Consider the following 21,300-nt stretch of genomic DNA (forward strand, 5'->3'; position numbering starts at 1 on the left):
CATTATGGGTGAGATGGGCTAATCCCATCAGGATAAGACAGTTCCTCATATAAATAAGACCCATGTTATGAAGGGCTTTAAAGGTAATAACCAACATCTTGAATTGAACCCAGAAGCAAACTGGCAACCAGCACAGCTTGTGGAACAGTGGTACAACATGGGCCATCCTAGGGGCCCCAAGAACTATCCTCCATAATTGTGTTCTATAACAGCTAAAGTTTGCAGATACTTTTCAAGGGTAGCCCCATATTGAGCACATTGCAATAGTCCAAGCATGTCATGATCAGATCTTGAGAGACTGAGATCCAGTAACGGTCACATTTGGTGCATGACACAAAGTTACACCATGGCAGTTGCCTTGCCATGACTGCCCCCTGCTCATTGAGAAGGAGCTGTGAGTCCAAGAGAACTCCCAAGTTGCACAGCTGATTTCTCTAGGGTAGTACAATCCCATCCAGAACTAAATATGTTAAAGTCCAGGAACCTAGAGGTCCAATAAAAGAGAATATTTGAACTCAGGGTTGAAATGAAGTCCTTGGAGCTCTCTGAGCTTGCTTGTTTTCCTGCAAATGTTTCATTACCCTAACTAGTCATTAAGTCTTACCAACATTCAGCTGAAGTCTATTGTCCTCCATTCAGACCTCTCCAGGCACCACAAGAGCACAGCAACACCACCACATGGATGACCCAGGATGTAGATATAAACTTGAGTGTCATCAGAGTACTGATGGTATCTCAACCATGAAGGCAGATGATCTCATCCAACAACTTCATGTGGATATTAAAAACAAATGGAGAAAGTACTGAGCCACAAAAGACCAGCCACTATGGATCCACTACCCACAATGCCACTCCCACCAGAAATCCACCAGCATGACAATGCAGTTTCTGTCCCATAACTCAGCCTAAAACCTGACTTGAAGGAGCCCAGAAAATCCACTTCATCCAGGAATCTGCTGAGCTGCCATTCTACCATCTTTCCTAAAAAGGGAAGGTGGGAGACTGGACAGAAATTGTCCTGACAGGTGGGATCAAATGATGGCTTCTTAAGGAGGGGGAAAACCAAGGCTTGCTTTAAAGGTCACAAAAGTGAAGCCTCCTGCAGCGAGGAATTTATCACTGCCTGAACCCACTTCCCTGTCACCATCCTGGATGCTTTTACCAGCCAGGAGGCACAGTGATCTAATTGACAGGTGCCTATGGAGATTCTCAGTCATCTAGGTCATGGCCATTCCAAAGGTGCTTTAGTCCAGCTGCCTTTTGAAAAAGTACCTTTGGGATAATTGACAGGTTAGCATCAAGCACATTGTTCATTTCATCGAGGATACTGTTCACTTCATAAGCTTCAACAGGCTCAAACTATTCCCAGATAACCAGGTAAGACTTTTCCCCAGGCATCTCTAGTGGACCTGCACCATGCATAGGTTCTACCAGGGAATGAATCCAAGTGACTTTGTCCATCAGGCATTTCACAAATTCCTCTGTACCAGCCCTGAAGATGATCACCCAAACCCTCCTGTCCCAGGAGTGGTATTCAGCAGGTTCTGACCAGTTCTGGAGAACTGGTAGTAGAAATTTTGAGTTCAGAGAACCAGTAAATACCACCTCTGACTGGCCCCTCCCCCATCCATTCTCTGCCTCCTGAGTCCCAGCTGATCAGGAGGAAATGGGGATTTTGTAGTAACCTTCCCCTGGAATGGGGTGGGAATGGAGATTTTACAGTATCCTTCCCCTGCCATGCCCAAGCCACGCCCACCAAGCCATGCCATGCCACACCCACAAAGCCACGTCCACAGAACCGGTAGTAAAAAATTTTGAATCCCACCACTGGACCAGGTGATCCTGAGCAGGGCCACTGGGTGACACTGCATACATAATAAAGGCAGAGAGTGTTTCACCACTCTTCCCATCACAAGGTAGGCCTTAATTGTAGCTCTAAGTCATGTCCAGTCAAATTCATCCCTCATTTTCCTCCAGTGGCAGTCTAGCAGTCTCTTAACCCTTTTCAAAACACAACTCTTTTGTGAATCACAGGGAATTCCTCAGCCAGCAGAGTTGAGGTTTGTATGTCTTAAAGGTGCCAGATTTGAGAAACACTGATTTTAGCAATAGCAAAATGTGTGGATTTAGCAAATGTGTGGATTTAGCAATCCCCCCTCTCTCTCTCCCTCCCTCTTTCTCTCTTTCTCATCTATCTATTTATTTACGTACCCAACCTACATCCCTCCTTTGAAAACCATTTAAAAAAAATAGAAGAGCTGTATGTTAACTGATTTTCTAAAGAAATAAAGAAATGCTGCCCAAATGCAAATACTAATGGGGAGGGGCATTCCATATCTGGGTTGGAGAGGAATTATGCTCAAAAGTGATAGAAAGTAGGAAAGCACTAAATTACACTATTTTAAGCAAAGAGGTTTCCTGTCACTTCCTCCTCCCCCTCCCCCTCCTCCTCCTCCCCCTCCTCCTCCTCAGCATTAACTATTTCCTGGTATATTGGAAGAAAATCAAATAAGCAGAATGGGGGAAAAAAAATAAAGGCACGGAAGGATATGGTTTCATAGAAACTTGAAGAACATGCTTTTTACAAGGCTGCAGCATACTTGAAAATGAATATAGTACAGTGGAAATCATGTTGTATTCGGTACTGCTGCCTAGAACACATATACAAAGACCTGAGCAAACATTTATACCGAGCCAACAAAGATGTGTCATCGTATACCTTACAGAAGAAGTAACATGATACAAACTGTATTTATGTAATGCAATGATCTATGGGTATGTTGTCTCACAGGGGAGTGACTGTTCTGGAGTGATTTACTTTTGTGAAGGAAATGAATACTCTGATGTAATAAAATTGTCATGTACCACATTGATCTCTTTGCTTCAGAGGAAGTAGGGAGGAACTTAAATTTATATAAAATGGATATAATGGAATAATAAACACGGAGGAAGAAGAGATTGCAAAATGATGTACCCATTTACAAGGGAAATAAACAGAATGAAGTGATCCACATTTATAGGGGAAGGATGTTTAGTGGAATAATATTCACCTTTATGGGAGGAGAAAGCATAGTCAACTCAGTTTTTTAGTGAAACAAACCATGGTGAAACCTGATTTAACTCCTTATGGATGCCGGATGCAAACACTTCAAAAATCAAAAATAAGGTGGAGATATTGACGAAAGAGTGAGGGGTAATGATGGAGTGAAAATGTTTTTCAATTATATATTTCTAAAATGAATTGCAGTTTCAAAAATCATAACATTGAAAATTTAAGGTCTGCTATTTGTTTGGAGGGAGGAGTGAATGGGAGGAGAAACAACATGCAAGGTTGGGAATAAACAATCTTAGTCTGGATTTTCAGATAATTCTTATGCATAGGAATTTTTGTATATAATATAGAAATACCTACCCATACCATTTACCATTACAATATATTCTCATATGGTTAAGAAATTCTTAATAGCCCTATTTCTTAGTACCATCAGCTACCAGGTCACGCCCTTCCAGCTAGTTAAGTGTTGGTCTGAGAAACAGGTAACAAGTGCCTGCATATTTTACTTCTTCTTTGGTCAAGGTCATCTTTGGTTCAATGATTTCTGGTTGGGTAATTTTTTTTCTATTTTTATTATGACAAGCAGTAATTGTTTATATTGAAAGTGCGGGAAAGAGTTGCAAGACGTATGCTAGAATTATTTTGGCAAATTATAGTTATGATTGCTAGCTCATTAGATGGATAGACAGACATACTTGCAAGTCAATATTTGATACACCTTTCTTCACAAAATTAAGCACAAAAATACATAACAGGGAAAAAGTGCACTTAAAATACATAAAATAGGATTAAGATGCAAATAATAGCACACATATATGGCAACATTTAGTAAAATGTACGTATCAGAAGAAAGCAGGAAAAAATAATATCGAAAATGTTCAGAAAATGGGAAAAACTGATGGCTAGAAAAGGGAGGAATTGAAAGAAATCGAAATCAGCAAATTTGCCCATTCCTAAAGTTGCTTGACCGTTTTCTTTGGCACAAGACAATTAAATGGTTGGTTTGAATTGCATTTTCGCCTGCACTTGGAAACAGCAAGGGTTTCTTTTCAATCTATTTTCTTCCTAATTCCCTTTTCCATAATTACAGCTCTTTCTTTAACTCTCTCTGATGCCACTCCAGTGGCCAGCAGGGGTTACAGTCATAACTTTGCATTCTAAACAGGCAATGTTATGCCAACTGGGGCAGCCAAATTGTTGCCTGTGATGATAATCTGGCAGGGAGCTACCATTCTGAATGGTCACGGAATCAGCCCAAGTGTAACTATTTTTGTTGAAGTGAAAATAGAGAATCCAGACAGCAGTTAAAGCCCAGCTGCTATATACATTATTATTACACTGACCCTTTACATTGCACTTGATAGCACCTTTTACAGTAAAAAATCCAAGGACTTCCTTCTAGGCTAGTGAATACCCCTACAGTGCATGTTCCAACACATTCAACGCTAACCCATGCAATTCTAATTAAAATTCCCTTTCTAACACAGAGACCACATAATGCTATGTAGTTAGGCATGGTTAAATCCACTGATTTTGAAAGGATTCCAGAAAATGGATGGCTGCTGTTGACACAGAGCCTTCTTTAGTACTTAAAATATGTATGCTTACATTCTATTTCCCAGGAAGCCAGACAGCAACTAGATAAAATAGGTCAGAATTTGTAGGATATATAAGCTAGAAGCATGTATAGATCCAGGCATCCCAGGGAGCTGGTAAGCTACAAAGCCACACACATAACAGGTTTCAAGTGAGAAGGAGTAACAGGATAAAGTCAGTATAACAAATTCCAAGAGGAATGAATGATTCTACCCACTGTATTTCCCTCTTAAAACCCATAAATACTGTGAAGCTTTGTTTTAGAAGACATACAGGATATTTTCACTTTAATGTTACCCTGCATTTACCGGATATGTATAAAGACTGCAATAGAAATGTTCAGCATGAAAAACTGCTCTTTTTGTTACTTTTTTTATTTTTGGTCAAAAGTGGGGACTATAACTCTTGCACAGGGAGTTATATGTCATCTTGAGATTACTAAAGTTCTGCCACAACTTCCATTTTTTTAAAGCAAGTGTGGCCTTCTTTGTAAGCAGTAGCGCTACGACTACAAGAAGTTCATCTGTCTTCTTGCCTATTTTTAATATGGGATTCTTATTCTTTTTTGTTTTTTCTTATTTCATTTTGTATGCAGAGGGACTACAGTTTTGTCTGAAATGATATTTAAAAAGGAGGTCAAAAGAGAAACGATGCAGGGAAATTCATAATTCATGTTCTATGCACGTAGGATAAGCCAAATTACCGGGCTGTTTGGGCATTTGTAAAATTTCAAGAATAAGTTACAGTAGGTGTGTTTTCACCCAATGGTGTCCGTGAGAATTTATATATCCATAAAATGGTCCTACCTATCATAGCATAAATATTCATTTACTAGAAGGTTGCTTGTGATCATTTCATTGAGATCATAGAATCCCACCACTCCAGACTCAACTATTTCTTGATTCAATCCAGGGAAGCTCACTGGCAGATGAAGTCCTGGGTGGTGGTCCATGGGGTCACATCCCATTTTAATTCCAAAGAATACTGATAGGTCAGGGTGGGTTCTACTTACCTTTACTACCGGTTCGCATCTTGCCCGCACGCGCGTGCTCGCTTTGCTCGTGAGTGCAAACGATCTTCTGCGCATGTGCAGATCACTTATGATGACATCCGGGTCAATGAGCAGAGCCTCCTGCCTGTTTTATTACCGGTTCTTGTGAACCAGTCCAAACCGGGGGCAACCCACCACTGTGATAGGTGCCAAGGGGGAGACCAGAAATTAAGATGGCACTGAGAAAAGGTGTTTCTATTTGCAATGTGCCACTTTTTCATTTAATTATTTGGACTTTATAAACCATCTGAACAACATGTGTAAGGCGGTTCAGAGGTTGGCAGACACACAGGGTAAATATGTGCGCAACTAAATAAAATAAGCAGCCTGCTATCCATGGGCACCACATTTCTAACTCCTGAACAAAGTAATGTGAGCATTTATTTTTATGACAAAATGACTACGTGAGCAAGAAGGATCACTAGATGCCATCTTACGCTTGTTACAGAGATTGTTAGCACCATAACACCTCCAATGTAGAGCCGCCTATTAGTTAAAAGAAACAATTCTGCTCGGAATGAAATCAGTATGAAATCAGGCAAGTGTGAAAAGCTGCAAAGTAACTATTTTGTTACATGTTTTTATGACATAATTATATTGATCTGAAAGACATTCATCCAGAACCGCAACTTATTATAACCCACAAAATAAGAAAGCCAGTATAATCTTTTCAATCACTTGATATTCATGGTCTTATTCAAAGGTCTCTGAATATGTCATGTGTGTAATACCAATGCAAAATTTGGCACCATCGTCACTCCTAGCAATATGTTTCAATAAGGTAATTTTCTTGCTGCCTAGGAAGATCAGCGGGGTGCAATCCTGAACAAAAACAGAGTATGACATCTTATTCAAGCATACATCTGGAAGACAAAACTATACTTTATTAAAGGAAAATGGGATTTCAGGATTGTTTTGACAAGCGGTAAAAATGTTCACCTCACTTTACATACAGTATGGAGTTTAGATTTAAAGCCATGGTAAGTAAAGCTCAGAAGATTAATGGGATGCTGTTTTTTCCCCCAATTATGCAAATACACCAAAAGGGAGCCAGAAGGTTTTCTATGACATTTACTGAAATATAAAAACAAACATTTTACATAGGTGCACATTGGTTTGTTTGTTTGTTTTAATAGAAATTGCTCTATCTTTTTGGACACTCAGATCCATGCTTTCCATTTGCTTATAAATGAGACTCTTCTGACACTATTAGGCTTAAATAGCTGTTTGTTAGTATCCCATTCAATTATATTCCCTTTCATATACTGGATAACACATGAACATCCTGCATTATGTTAGTCTGAATCATAATTAGAGGCTGGATTTAAATTAGCTGATTTGTTGATATGAAAAGAGTTATGCTTGGGGAATTTTGTTTGCAACTCCTGAGGAAAACAACCCAGTTTGGATGAGCAGTTGGGGAAAGCTTCAAAACAAATTATGAAAATGATGGCTCACTGCACAATCATTTCTGGATTTTTACAGTTCTCATCTGAAACTCCTCTTCCTCCCGATGTTGTCAACAAGAGAAAAGTAAAGTAAATAAAGTTGCCTTCAGAGGCATTATCATACACCCAGCTTTGGCTAAGTTTGACTGTTTCTTGGCAGACTAAAACATATTGTTTAAAATGGCAATAAAATGGAAGTTGATTAGCCCTGTGAAAGCTTGAGTGTCCTCTTGGTAGACAAGATACTACCAACTTGTGGGAGTCACTGTAGAATGCATGCATAGAGTATTATAGCATGTGGCATAAAGTTTCAGAGCCCTCCGTCTAAAGTTATGTATAATTGACTAGATTTCAAAAGCCCTTTGTGAACTCAGCACATACCTCTAGAAAATAGTTATCAATCTCTTCCCTACCAGCCACTCCGGAGTATCAAAATTATAATGTAGACAAAAAATGGAACAACATCTACAAAGGATGAAAAAGCAGCTTAAAAAAGGGGGACTTTTTCTCCATCCTCATTCCCGTTTTTGCTATGTAACACCAAGCACATTACTCACAAGAAATGTGTTCATCAATTGAAAAGGATAGTAATTTTCCAAGAAGTCGGCATACCAACATATTGTAACTTTTAATGTGGCAAAAAGGGATAAGAACATGTTTGCAAAAAATACATGTCTGCCTAATAACGTGCATTTAGTTAATTTAAAATTATCTGAATAAAATCTAATTAAGTGTCATTTTCGTTTTACTTCTCCTCTTTTATGTACTTGGCTTGACCTACTGTTTTGTGGGTATCCTTAAGTGGTTAATCACAGACCCAGCTATATTGGATTACTATCCTTTATGTTTTATGGAAGATTGTTGGTGTTAGGAAATGGTTATTGTCTAACTAGTTGGTCAGTGTAACACTGTATTGCATCATCCTGTATCCTGATTGGCTAAGCTCTGTAGCCAATGTACTTAAGGGAAAACCTGAATCACGGCTTGTGGAATACTACATCATTTTATCTGCTTATTTGCTGTTACTCTCTACCTGTTCTCTCTGCATGATCACTGTTTGATCATTGCTACTTGTTGCTTTCTACTATTTATTGAATGTTCTAATACTGAACTTGTTCCTGTTTGAAACTCAAGAAGAACTGTTTTATTGTGTAATGACAACAACTGGTAAGAAGACTTTGTACTTGGAATATCCCTGAATTGATATTTTAACTATCACTTTATCTGTGTATGACTTGGATTGTAATTGGACTTTGCTTTACTTTTTTCTAAAAAGTAAAAGACTACCACAACTCAGTGTGTCAGTATATTAACTGTGGTTATTCACTCAGCTGCTTTCATGTGCATACTCAAGGGGTACTCTGCTCAATAACCCATAACATTGGTTATGAGCCAAGAATATCCTTAACAGTTGGGATGGTGGTAGAATGGTTGTTAAAAGGACTTTGAAAGAAGTAGATAATCTGAATCATTTTAAAAGACTGGTCATGAGATGAAAATGGCATTGGTCATTCTTATTGATGACTTACAATAGAGACTTGATGGAGATAATGGTGTCTTATTTCTCTGATGGAATATTTGATGGTCATCAGATGCTCAGTAGCACCTACCACGGTATTGTTGTAGATCATTTATAAGGTTCTGACTTGGGGCACAATTTTCCAAGGCCTTTCTTCTTTTCTGTGTGGGCAGTTCCAATTGCTGTCTTAGGTGAAGAAGAACTCAACCCTATGGCCATATTTTTTCCTATTTTATTTAAAATATACATGAAGCTAGTAGGAAAAGTAATTCAGTTGTTTAAGATACACTATCAAATGTATATTAATAATGTCCCCTAATCCAGACTAGTTTAGTCCTGATTTGGTGTCTGGATGCAGGAAGGATCTCGAAGAGGAGAAATAATTTAAGAGTCAACTCTAGCAAATTAAGTCAGAAGCCAACCAAGTCTAGAACATAGCAACTTTTGCTTGAAGTATTTTAGCCCTCCCCCTAAAAATCTAATGCATAATTGAGGGGGGGGAAAGTTCTCAGTTGCTGCTGGAGTGGTTGGAAAGAAGTGATGGCCAGGGAAATCTTTGCTCAGCTCTTTCTAGTATGCCATTTGTAGCCATTCCAGGAACAGTCTTTGCTGGCAATGGTCACATATGCCATCAACCTCTCATGCCTTGACTAGCATAATGTGCTCTAGGTGGGATTGCCCATTAAGACCATGCAGAAATAAAACCTGCCTGCCCAAAGCATGCTAGTGACATTGCTTATTGAAAGAAAACCCTGAGGTATTTGGAATGCATTTTCTGCAAGTGGTCTCCCTTCCCTGTATCAAAAAGGAGATCTGCGACCTCACTCTTCATTTTTTGAAAACTGTATTAAAAAAATCCTTGACTTTGGGATGGTGGAATGAGAACAAGGCTCCCTACATTGTAACATAGTGCAACCAGTATGGATATATTTTACTGATTATTAGAACAGATAAAGGTGTATTATTTGGAGATGTGGTCAATTATGACATTAATGCAGGGGTGAAATGCTCCCGGTTTGGACCGGATCGCCCGATCCAGTAGCGATGGAGGCGGGTAGTTCAGAGAACCGGTAGCAAAAATCCCTGCCCCCCCCGCAATGCCCAGCTGAGCCGCGTGATCATCAGAGGCTGTTTTTTTTACTTTTAAAAGCATTTTTTCTACAACCTCTTTGGCCGAAGAGATTGTAGAAAAAATGCTTTTAAAAGGCTCTGACGATCCCAGCTGAGTTGCCTGATCATCAGAGCCTTTTAAAAGCATTTTTTAACAACCTTTTTTGCTGAAGAGGTTATAGAAAAAATGGTTTTAAAAGTAAAAAAAAAAAGTTGGCCATGCCCACCCAGTCACATTACCCTCCTCCCACCAAGCCACGCCCACAGAACCGGTAGTAACAAATTTTACATTTCACCACTGCATTAATGCCTTTTTTGTCTGTTTTTTTTTTTAAATTCTGATATAAGCCACATAAATTGGCATGATTAAAATAGCACGAACACAAATCAATTAAACAAAATAGTTGTGAGGGGAAGCTTTACTTGTTTTACTTTCTCAGCAAAGGAAAGTCTAGGTTCTCTAGGAAGAACTGCTAGGCACTTCCAGTTCCAGTGTATTTGTTTTGCTCTTGAAAAATCTGCAACTGAAGCTGGACATGTGTTTGTATCAGCAGAAAATCCTGTTCCTGATATAAACTATCAGCATGCAACTGGCCTGATATTAATTCTATGAAATAGGATGTAGTCTAGAAACACAGGAGGGAGGTGGTCTTTTCCAGGGAGGAAAGAGACAACATAGCTTGGAATCTTTGGTGTGCAGGAAAAGGGTGAAGGTGGACCTCCCCACCCCTAACCCAGCAGTTCACAGGGTACATTTAATAGTTATGCAGATAAGTGCTTTAATCTGGCAAGATTTCTATCAATAGGCAAAGCAACAATAAAGAAACTACTAAAGAAGTAACTATTCATGTCATTCTAGAAGTTGTGAGTTGCTCTATCAATGGAGGTTTTCAAGAAGATATTGGACAGCCATTTGTCCAGAATGGTACATGGTTTCTTGCTTGAGTAGGGGATTGGACTAGAAGACCTCCAAGGCAGTGGTGGGTTGCCCCCGGTTCGGACTGGTTTGCAAGAATCAGTAGTAAAACCAGTGGGAGGCCCTGGCCACCGCCCCGGATGTCATCATCAGCGATCTGCACATGTGCAGAAGCTTCTCGTGATCTCATTGTGAACCGGTAGAACCCACCCCTGCTCCAAGGTCCCTTGTAACTCTGTTATTCTGTATTTTTGGTGCCTTGGGCTTGACATTATAGCAGGAATCACTAGATCTCTTCTTAGCATCATCTGCTGTCAATCAGTAAAGAACTCCTAGAAAGACCTATGAGATACCTTTTGGTAACTATTGGTGAAAATAAAAGGAGATATTTGGTTGGAAGCCAGAAGTATTCAAAAAGAAGCCACAAAATCGTACTTGAATGGCACATTTAACACAGTGTGTTTCTTTTCCCTTAGTTTATAGTGTTGTTTTCTATTTTGTGATGACTTCTTGAATCAAATGGTCAAGTTGACTTGACTCGTACAGCACTAAACACAGCTTTGCCTAAAAGTATTGATACTGTTCCAACTTTTTTATAGCATGGTTTTATCCCATCGTTTGTTTGCCGTTTTGGAAATGAAAGGAGAGGAATTTTTTTTTTATTGGCTTTTAAATTTTTTTATCCCTTCCAGTCCCATTAGTGGCTTTAGATAGCTTATACATATTAATACAAAACTTTTGAAAGTCAGCTAAAAACTTCCAAGCTGTGTAAAAAAAAAAAAACCTTGAGATTTTAAAACTCCATTCTAAATTAAAAAGAGAGCCAGTTTGGTGTAGTGATTAAGGCGGGAGAGTGTGAGTGTGAGGCGGGAGAGTGTGAGTTCTAGTCCCTCCTTAGGCACAAAGTCATCTGGGTGACCTTGGGCCAATCACTTTCTCAGCCCTAGGAAGGAGGCAATGACAGACCACTTTTGAAAAACCATGCAAAAAAAATGCAGGGACTTGTCCCTAAAAAGTAGACCTGATTGAACAGAAGGAAAAAAAAACCTTAAAACAAGAACTGGCCAACTTAAATTATCAGATCTGGGCTGTAAAAATCTGGATGACCGATAGATGTTAACAAAAACATTAGGGTTTTCTTACAGTTGATCAGATTATTTGCCCTTCCTAAATTCCAACAGCAAGTAGTTCCATAGTCTACTTTAAAAAACAGAATAATTACTTAGGGGTGCAGCTAGAAATACTATCTGAACAGCTAATTACTGCTCAAAATGGTACTTAAAATGCGATTGCTTTAAACAAAGAATAAGAATATTCTGGCCTAGTTGATAGAAAATGCACAGAAACTTTAAGACAGTTTAAAGCCGTGATGGTGAACCTATGGCACACGTGCCGGAAGTAGCACACAGAGACATCTCTCCGGGCTCGCTAGCCATCTCCCGTTGCTCTTCCAGGTTCTGGCATGCACATGTGCACTGGCCAGTTGGTCTTCACGTGCATGGGAGTGCCAGAAACCGGAAGAGCAGCTCCCTGGCGTGCATGCATGCACTGGGAAACTGAGCTTCCAGTTTCCGGCATGCTCGTATTCACACACACATGTACCCCAGAAGACCAGATGACTGGTGTGCATGCACATGCTGAAAACCAGAAGCTTAGCTTCCTGGTGTGCACATGGGTACTGGGGAACTGCTCTTCTGGCTTCCAGTGCTCCCCCATGCACGTGCACTCGGTGCCAAAAAGGTTTGCCAACACTGTTTTAAAGTCTTGCAGCAATCCAGTTTCTTTACCCCAAATAACATCCCTCCAGAGATTTTTTTAAAAAAAGTTAGTTGCCTTTTATGAATCCTCTCTGTGGTTGCTCCTACCACCTCTGAATTGCTCATCTTCCCAGAGAAGAAATGTCATCAGCTAACTGAATTTTAGGAGAGCTGGAAGGGACTCACACAAGGACAAGACAGTGATGGATATTTCACCATAGCAGGGTTTGCTGATGTGAATGATGGTGGACCAAGAACAATTTGTAAACTGATTTAGTTTTGTTTCTGCTATCTTTGTTCCTGCTATTCCCTACACGAGAATGGTGGAAGGTTATTTAAAAATCTCAGCAGCTTCTCAAAAATAAAGGAACAGAGGAATGTTACTCCTTTGATTGCACAATTTGCAACCTTTCCTTTAGTAATGTCTCTGCACAAAAAAAATCCAGATCAGTTCTCCATTAATAACTATAATTTCCTGGATGTGCTTCATAATATTCCAATGTGTCCAATATAATTCGCATATTATCCCTATCATTTTCTTACGAAGCCAAGTTCAAATTCTAAAGCACAATATAAATTAAAGTTTTTGACTAAATGATAAACAGATGTTACAATGTATATTCAAATTTATATTTATGCAATGCTAGCTGGGATTATCAGAAAAGCTTACCCTAATGAAAAAGATGCAAACTGACCTGAAATTGGAATCCCTATATCGCTTATTCAACTTGTGTGGTCCAGGTTCTCATACACTATTTTGAAACCTCACAGCTCTTGATATGAATATGTAGTCAGTGATTCAGAGATATGAGAACCTTTAATTTTTATTTCATTTTTTGCAAAAGAGATCATCTTCTGCTGGAAATCATATTGATACCGCTAAATAACAGGCTAGAGATCCTTTTAAAAATGCAGTTTTGCTTCTGTATTTTATTTCAGAGAAGGTGATTTATATTTCTTCCCCAAAGCTGAGCTAATATTTGAGCTTTGATATTTGGGAATAATTACTTTTATGTATAAATGTGTGCCATTGTATCTTTCCATATATGTTTATATGTTCTATAATTTGCTTTATTTTATTTTATTTTATTTCAGCATACTGTAGTTCTTAACTTCTAATAAGACTTAGAATTTTAGTGTTATGGTCAATACGCATGCTAAATATTTAGATGAAGATCTTTAAGCTGTTTGTGTGTGTCTTCATCTATGTGAGTACAACTGTGTGACTCTTGGACTCAAAAATACATGGTTCAAAAAGTGTTATTCAGCTATCCTAAATATAAAAATATTTTTTTCCTTCCTTCCTCTGTGTGTGTTTCATGCTAGTAAACATAATTGCTTACACTTTAAGCAAAGCAGCCTAGAAACCAGCAGACTGGTCTAGGAACTAGAAGACTGTGAGTTCTAGTCCCACTTGGCATGAAAGCCAGATGGGTAATGTTGGATAAGTCACTCTTTCTCAGCCCAACTCACCTTACAGCACAGGTGTCAAACTTGTGGCATCACGTTGCCATCACATGATGTATCGCAATGTATTCCTTCACAGAGCAGGGGTGGGTGTGGCCTGTGTGTGATGTGTCCACCCCGCTGGCCTCCAGTTTGGAAATAGGAGGAGAAAATAATTATGTATATTCGTCACCTTCAGTTGATTGTAAAAATAATAAAGACAGAATAAAAATCAAATGAATGAATGAGTGAATGAACGAACGAATGAATGAACGAATGAACGAATGATCGAATGAATGAATGAACGATGGGGGATATCTTTAAAGACGTCATAGTTGAGGGTACGATAGTCAGGATTTTTTTAACCCATTTTTTCAAAAGCAATCGCTATTACTTGCATTTAGCCCATTGGAATATGATTGGCCATTTATGGGATCCAAAGTGCACTGAGGATGCCTCCTCGAATGGGGACGAAACGTTTGCAATCAAATCACCAAGCTCAGAGCTCAAACCAACAACATGTATGGGAATAGAATAGAATAGAATAGAATAACAGAGTTGGAAGGGACCTTGGAGGTCTTTTAGTTCAACCCCCTTCTTAGGCAGGAAACCCTATACCAGTGATGGCTAACCTTTTTGTTGTTGTGTGCCAAAAGTGTGTGCCTGCACCCATAATGCAATGTATGCGTGCCCCCCGGCACCCCCACGCTCTCCCGCCTCCCTATGCATGCACGTGCAACCCCCATGTGCCCCGTTTTCCGCCTAGCAGGCCTCCATGCAGCCTCCTGGGACCAAAAACAGGCCACGGGGGCCCCCGCTGCACTCCCCGCCCCCGTGCATGCACGTGCGATCCCCCAACCCCCAGGCATGTGTGCATGTCTCCCGCATGCACCCCTCCCCCTGTGCATGCAAAGCAGAGAGCTGAAAATCAGCTGGCTGACAGGAGGTGCACGCATATGCGGGGTGGAGCTGAGCTGGGTGACAGCTCACATGCCCAGAATGGGCTCTGTGTGCCACCTGTGGCACATGTGCCATAGATTCACCATCACAGCCCTATACCATTTCAGACAAATGGTTATCCAATCTCTTCTTAAAACCTTCCAGTGTTGGAGCATTTACAACTTCTGGGGACAAGTTGTTCTCACTTATTAATTGTTCTAACTATCAGGAAATTTCTCCTTAGTTCTAAATTGCTTCTCTCCTTGATTAGTTTCTACCCATTGCTTCTTGTCTTACCCTCAGGTGCTTTGGAGAATAGCTTGACTCCCTCTTCTTTGTGGCAGCCCCTGAGATATTGGAACACTGCTATCATGTCATCCCTAATCCTTATTTTCATTAAACTAGACATACCCAGTTCCAGCAACCGTTCTTCATATGTTTTAGCCTCCAGTCCCCTAATCATCTTTCTTGCTCTTCTCTGCACTCTTTCTAGAGTCTCCACATCTTTTTTACATCATGGCAACCAAAACTGGATGCAGTATTCCAAGTGTGGCCTTACCAAGGCATTATTAATAGAATGCTGAACTACATCGGCCTTGGATACACTTCAACAGGCTCTACTTATGTGTTACATTAATCTATTCATGTTCTGTCACAGGCTGTTCTATGTCCTCTAAATTTCATGAGCTGCATTTTGAATCCCAAAAATGATGTTTTAACTTTTGATACCAGCAACAACTTGGTCACGAAAAAAAATGGACTTGTGCTTGGCTTTGTGGCGGTAAAGTTTATCCAAAACAATTATTCCAAAAATATCAACTGTTATCTGTACTTAATAGTAAGATAAAAGGAAAAGGCAATAGGCATAATGTTAAAAAAATAGCTATTTTGCTGACCATCCCATTGAAACCAACAGGACAGGCTCCCAAATGAGCCAGCCTACGATTGTGTAGAATGCACTTTTTAAAGGACAGAAGAAAGAATTGGATGAAATTTAATTAAAATGAACAGGCAACTTGTGGAGCTACGCTGATGCCAAGCCCATTGTTTAGAAAATGCTGGTGGTATGAGAACCATTAAAACTCTCATTTAGCAGACCAAATAAACAAATCAAACATCTTTATAATTTGTTCTTGCCTTTCACTTCAGGGTTTTTTCCTCCCGTCTTTCCCCACAATCCATCTATATTTTATTGGCAATTTATTGTAGTCAGTGGAAGATGCCAAAGCCTTAGCAACGAGATCTTGTGATGTGCAAACAAAATGCATTTAATTTGTCTCCGTGTATTACAAGCATTATAATCCCTCTTCTGATTTCAACATGATCGACTAATCTCATCTGCTCAGAAGGATAAGCCTTGTCTCAGCTATGATGACAGGCTTAGAGAATGATAAAAATTAGGACATTCTCATAGATTATGTACTGTAACAACAGATAAGGCTTATGAATAAAGAATGGACTACAGGTGGTTATTTGTCAAGGCATACTAGATTAAAGGGTTAATGATACCTATATGCAATATTGTTTATAGCTAAATCGGAGGTATGGAAATAGCAGAGCTTGTTTCTCACCTGATTCAACAGTAAAGAGTTTTTAAGGCATTTTGTAGCTTGTTTTCTCCAGCAATGAGATGAGAAGGAGGAAGGATGGTGGCAATGAAAAAAAAAAAAAGCTTTTGTTGGCATTGGAGGAAGTTCCCTTTGATAAGCCATGCATAACATGATTTAGATCAAGAGGCATAAAAATGAATTGAGCCAGGGAGGGATGAGAAACCCTGTTTCGTTTGCTAACTGTATGGCCATATTAAGGCATTGCTCCAAGTGGTGTTTGCTCTCCTTCTCCTTCTCTCTGCTTCCTGATTGATGAGTTTAGTACACTTGATTGCCTTGCTGAATCTATAAAATGCTTTATGAATGCAAGGGAGGAAGCATCTAAACCCCAAAGTATTCTCTGACAAATGAGAAAAGCTTATTAATTCTTTTTCAACAAACGCTAATCATAAATGAATAATCCGGTGGTTTAGGGATTTTAATCCTATTGAAGAAGTCAGACCTCCTTAGCATGTCCATATGCTGTCCTGCCCCCCTCAAATGATAAGGAACCTATGGAGATACAGTGTCTGCTAGATCAGACCAAAGGTCCTGCAGCCCATCTCTCTGAGTCACATAATGGTTAACAGAAGTTTCAGAAGACTCTCAAACAGAGGTGGGATTCACTTACCTTCCGTACCAGTTCGCAAATGAGCTTGCACATTATGTCTGGGTGGATGGGCGGAGCCTCCCGCAGCCACCACTACCAGTTTGCCCGAACCAGACAGAATCAACTGAAGCCCACTACTGCTCCCAAATATGGCCAGGGAAATGACAACCCACTATAAGTAGTCCTTGACTTGTGACCACAATTGAGCTCACAATTTCTGTTGCTAAGTGAGACATTTGTTAAGTGAGTTTTGCCCTGTTTTGCAACCTTTCTTGTCATATTTGTTAACTGAATCACTGCAGTTGTTAAGTTAGTAACACAGCTGTTAAGCGAATCTGGCTTCCCCATTGACTTTGTTTGTCAGAAGTTTGAAAATAGGGATGACATGACTCCAGATCAGTACAACTGTCATAAAGATGAACCAGTTGCCAAACATCTGAATTTTGATCATGTGACCATGGGGATGCGCAAAATGGTCTTAAGTGTGAAAAATGGTTATAAGGCACTTTTTTCAGTGCCATAGAAATTTCGAATGGTCACTAAATGAAGTGTTGTAAATTGAGGAGTACCTTTATTAGTCCCTATTAGCTGGTACTTTTAAGGTAAGTGTTCCATAGAAATGGTAAGCAGCCATTAAGACTGTTAGCCACTGAAAGCCCACATTTCCATGAAATAGACAAATCTCCTTTTAAAACTGTTTGCACTAGTGGTCTCTGTTACATATGAAGGCAACACGTCCTACAGTTTAACTATGATTCTGAACTAGTTGCGCTGAACAGTAAGATCTGAAAGAAGGTTCTACTTCCCTTTACTGAAAGGCAAGTAAAACTTTCTATGACATGATCAGAAACTTGAATCATACAGGTTTTTCAATGATCATAAATGATTTAGATGAAGTATAGGGTTTCCTGGTAGAACTGTTGTGGCTCTGTTACCGGAGCCTGTGTCATCGTCAGGAGAGGACTCCGAGAGGGAAGGGGAGGAGTTGGCAAGGCCTCCCTCTCCAGGACCCTCCTCTCTGGCAATGTCTTTGGTGTCCGCCGAAGGGCAAGAGATAGGGCCAGGGCCAAGCACGTCCACGCAGCCACAGATGGACAGTGATGAGGGTAATGAGTCTTGGCTGGACCCACGCCAGCGTCGCAGAGATAAGCGCGCGCAACAGAAGAAAGGGCGTGCCTGAGATTAGTCTGAGTCACTGGACCACACCCCACAGGATATAAAAGGGAGTGTGGTGGCCAGTCAAACCTTGTGACGAACAAAGCTGAAAGCTTCCACGCCATTCTGCATTGCCGGACTTTTGCTTTAAGACTGGATTATCTCTGGACTTGATTGTAATTATTGAGCTGCTTTCCTTTGATGTATCAGAAGTGGGGAGAAGTTATCTCTCCTCTTTGTAAATAATAAACTCTTGGCAGGCAACCACTAGGTTGTTGCCAAGTTCCGTTATCATAAGGAAAAGGATTTTGCCGGCTGGTTTGGTCTTTAACTCCTGAACATCTGTTGGTATGTGTGCGTGGGGTTGGGGACAGAACAAGAACAAGGGGTTAGACTTCCAAATCTGATGATGTTCTGTTCTACTCAACTCTCATTTAGTTGAATATTAACATAAGTCTACTTCTGTAGAGGGAGACAGGGATCAGGTTGGTGAAGGTATGCAAGAACCATACTTGCCTTGATTCTGTAGGTATAAGAGGGAATAGAAGGGAATTCTGGCAGGCTTTCAAGTTTCTCTTATTGGACCCCATGATAAGAATTCCAGTAGTCGTTATCATATGTTTCTTAAACTGGCTTACTTTGAAGGGCAAGCAGCTTCCGACCTTCACTTCGTCATGTATGTAGAACGGCATCTTGAGATAGCAAATACCCTGGAGGCATCTCTCTGTGTGCACACCAAATGATGAAAGTAGCATGGCACCAACATAACACAACTTTTGCCCCAAGTGCATTGTGATGTTGCACATAGGTCAGAGCTTGCATCACAATAGCTCCATACTGCTTTTCTAATTTGGACAAACCTACTGGATGCTACAGATGTCTTTGATATATTTACTGTACATAGGGAGTAAAAAAAATACTACAAGTTAGCGATGAGATCAGGGAAAACTGAATATAAAAAAATACTCACTGTTATTTCTTTTTTAAATATTAAATATATTTACAATATTCTCAAACTTCCTGGTACTGGTAATAAGTATCTTGTGTTGACTCCAGTATAGCCCTTGAATCATACCATCAGAATTAGATAGTATGATTGGCATTGGAAACTTGGCATAAAGTGCTTTTTGATTTACTTTTGATGTACTCCTGACTTACAGAAAATGTATCCAATAAATATTATGGTACACATGTATTATCTATATATCAGGGGTGAAATGTAAAATTTGTTACTACCGGTTCTGTGGGCATGGCTTGGTGGTGGTGGTGGGGTTAATGTGACTTGATGGGCGTGGCCAACTTTTTTTTTTTAACTTTTCAAAGCATTTTTTCTGCAAATGCAAAAAAATGCTTTGAAAAGCCTCTGAGGATCAGGAACACAGCTGGGATCATCAGAGCCTTTTCAAAGCATTTTTTAACCACCTCTTCCACTGAAGAGGTTGCAGAAAAAAATGCTTTAAAAGTCTCTCTGATGATCCCAGCTGAGTTGCCTGATCATTTTAAAAAATGCTTTGAAAAGGCTCTCTGACTATAAGAGAACTCAGCCGGAAGAGGTTGCAGAAAAAAATGCTTTGAAAAGCCTCTGAGATCCCAGCTGAGCCGCATGATCATCAGAGGCTTTTTTTTTTACTTTTAAAAGCATTTTTTCGGCGGAAGAAGTTGTAGAAAAAATGGTTTTAAAAGTTAAAAAAAAAAAAAAGCCTCGCCATCGCTACTGGATTGGGTGATCCGGTCCGAACCGGGAGCATTTCACCCCTGCTATATATCCATGGAGAGCCAATTTAATGTAATGGTTAAGGCACCAGGATAGAAACCAAGAAACTTTAGTTGTAGTCCTGCCTTAAGCACGAAGTGGGTGTCCAAATCCAAGCCATGCAGGACTTTAAATTGACTAATGCCTTGAAATGAATTGGGAGCCAATGTAGATCTCAAATTACTGATCTCATATGACAATATTGGAAAGTTCCTGTTAGTACACATGCAGCTGCATTCTACACCAGCTATTTCTGGGCAGTTTTCAGGGACGGTCCCATGTACATCATAATACTGTAGTCTATTTGAGAAGCAATAAGGGCATAATTGACTGTTGCCAATGTCTCTTGTTCCAGAAAATGTCATAACTGATACATCAGCCAAAAGTAAAAATCTCTCCTAGCCACAGTTTCCACCTGGTATTTCAACAGGAGTTGGAATTCTATGAGAAGCATAGGGCAGGGGTATCAAACTTGCGTCGTCATGGTGGCATCACATGACATATCAGGACTTTTTTCCCTTTCACTAAACTGGGTGGGGCTGGGGCCAGCACGTGACACGACTGGCCCACGGGCCACCAGTTTGATACCCCTGTCCTAGGGGATCAAAACCCCTTCAAGACCTAAATAAGAACTCTCTTGATTGGATTCTGAATTAACACTGGCTCTGTCTTGCTTGAAAGAATTTTGATATTCTCTAGATGGTTCCTTCCTTCCTTCCTTCCTTCCTTCCTTCCTTCCTTCCTTCCTTCCTTCCTTCCTCCTTCCCTCCCTCCCTCCCTCCCTCCCTCCCTTCTTTCCTTTCTTCCTACCTGCCTACCTACCAACTTGCCTGCCTGCCTACCTATCTACCACCAGTTTTCCTATATACAAAGGTGTTTCTACCATTTCCCCGAAAATAAGGCATCCCTTGATAATAAGCCCAATCGGGCTTTTGAGCGCATGTGCTAAAATAAGCCTCCCTCCGAAAATAAGCCCCCCCCAAATATTTAAACACAGAGCTGGAAATCAGGTAAGACGGCAAGAGGAGCCCCATCTTGTTCCACATGCCCCAAAATAATAAGACCTCCCCGAAAATAAGGCCAAGTGCTTATTTCGGGGTTCAAAAAATATAAGACAGGGTCTTATTTTCGAGAAAACACGGTAATACAAAAGGAGTTGGTATGTGACTGTATTGCCTTGTTTGATTTAATGTCTCCCACTGTCCCAATATGACAGAATATGACTTTTATCATCACCAGACTGTGTAGACAGTCTAATACACTTACAGAACAACTGACAAAGGAAAACTATCTGGCCTCTGTATTTGGGATTGTAATGTTGATTTTTGGGTGAAAGAATTATTCATAGTCAGTGTT

General features: G+C 40.0%; 1 long non-coding RNA gene across 1 annotated transcript in view; it reads right to left on the reverse strand.

Annotated features, from left to right (window-relative positions):
- The window catches only part of LOC117672356 (uncharacterized), a 62,454-nt gene extending 43,538 nt beyond the window's left edge, over positions 1-18,916 (reverse strand). The window contains exon 1 of the long non-coding RNA XR_009620107.2: positions 18,830-18,916. This is a non-coding gene — a long non-coding RNA (uncharacterized LOC117672356). The remainder of the gene's footprint in view (positions 1-18,829) is intronic.
- Between the last annotated feature and the right edge of the window lie 2,384 nt (positions 18,917-21,300).

Source organism: Pantherophis guttatus, chromosome 3 (genome assembly GCF_059756535.1).
Source record: "Pantherophis guttatus breed Tessera chromosome 3, ASM5975653v1, whole genome shotgun sequence".
Taxonomy (NCBI): Eukaryota; Metazoa; Chordata; class Lepidosauria; order Squamata; family Colubridae; genus Pantherophis; species Pantherophis guttatus.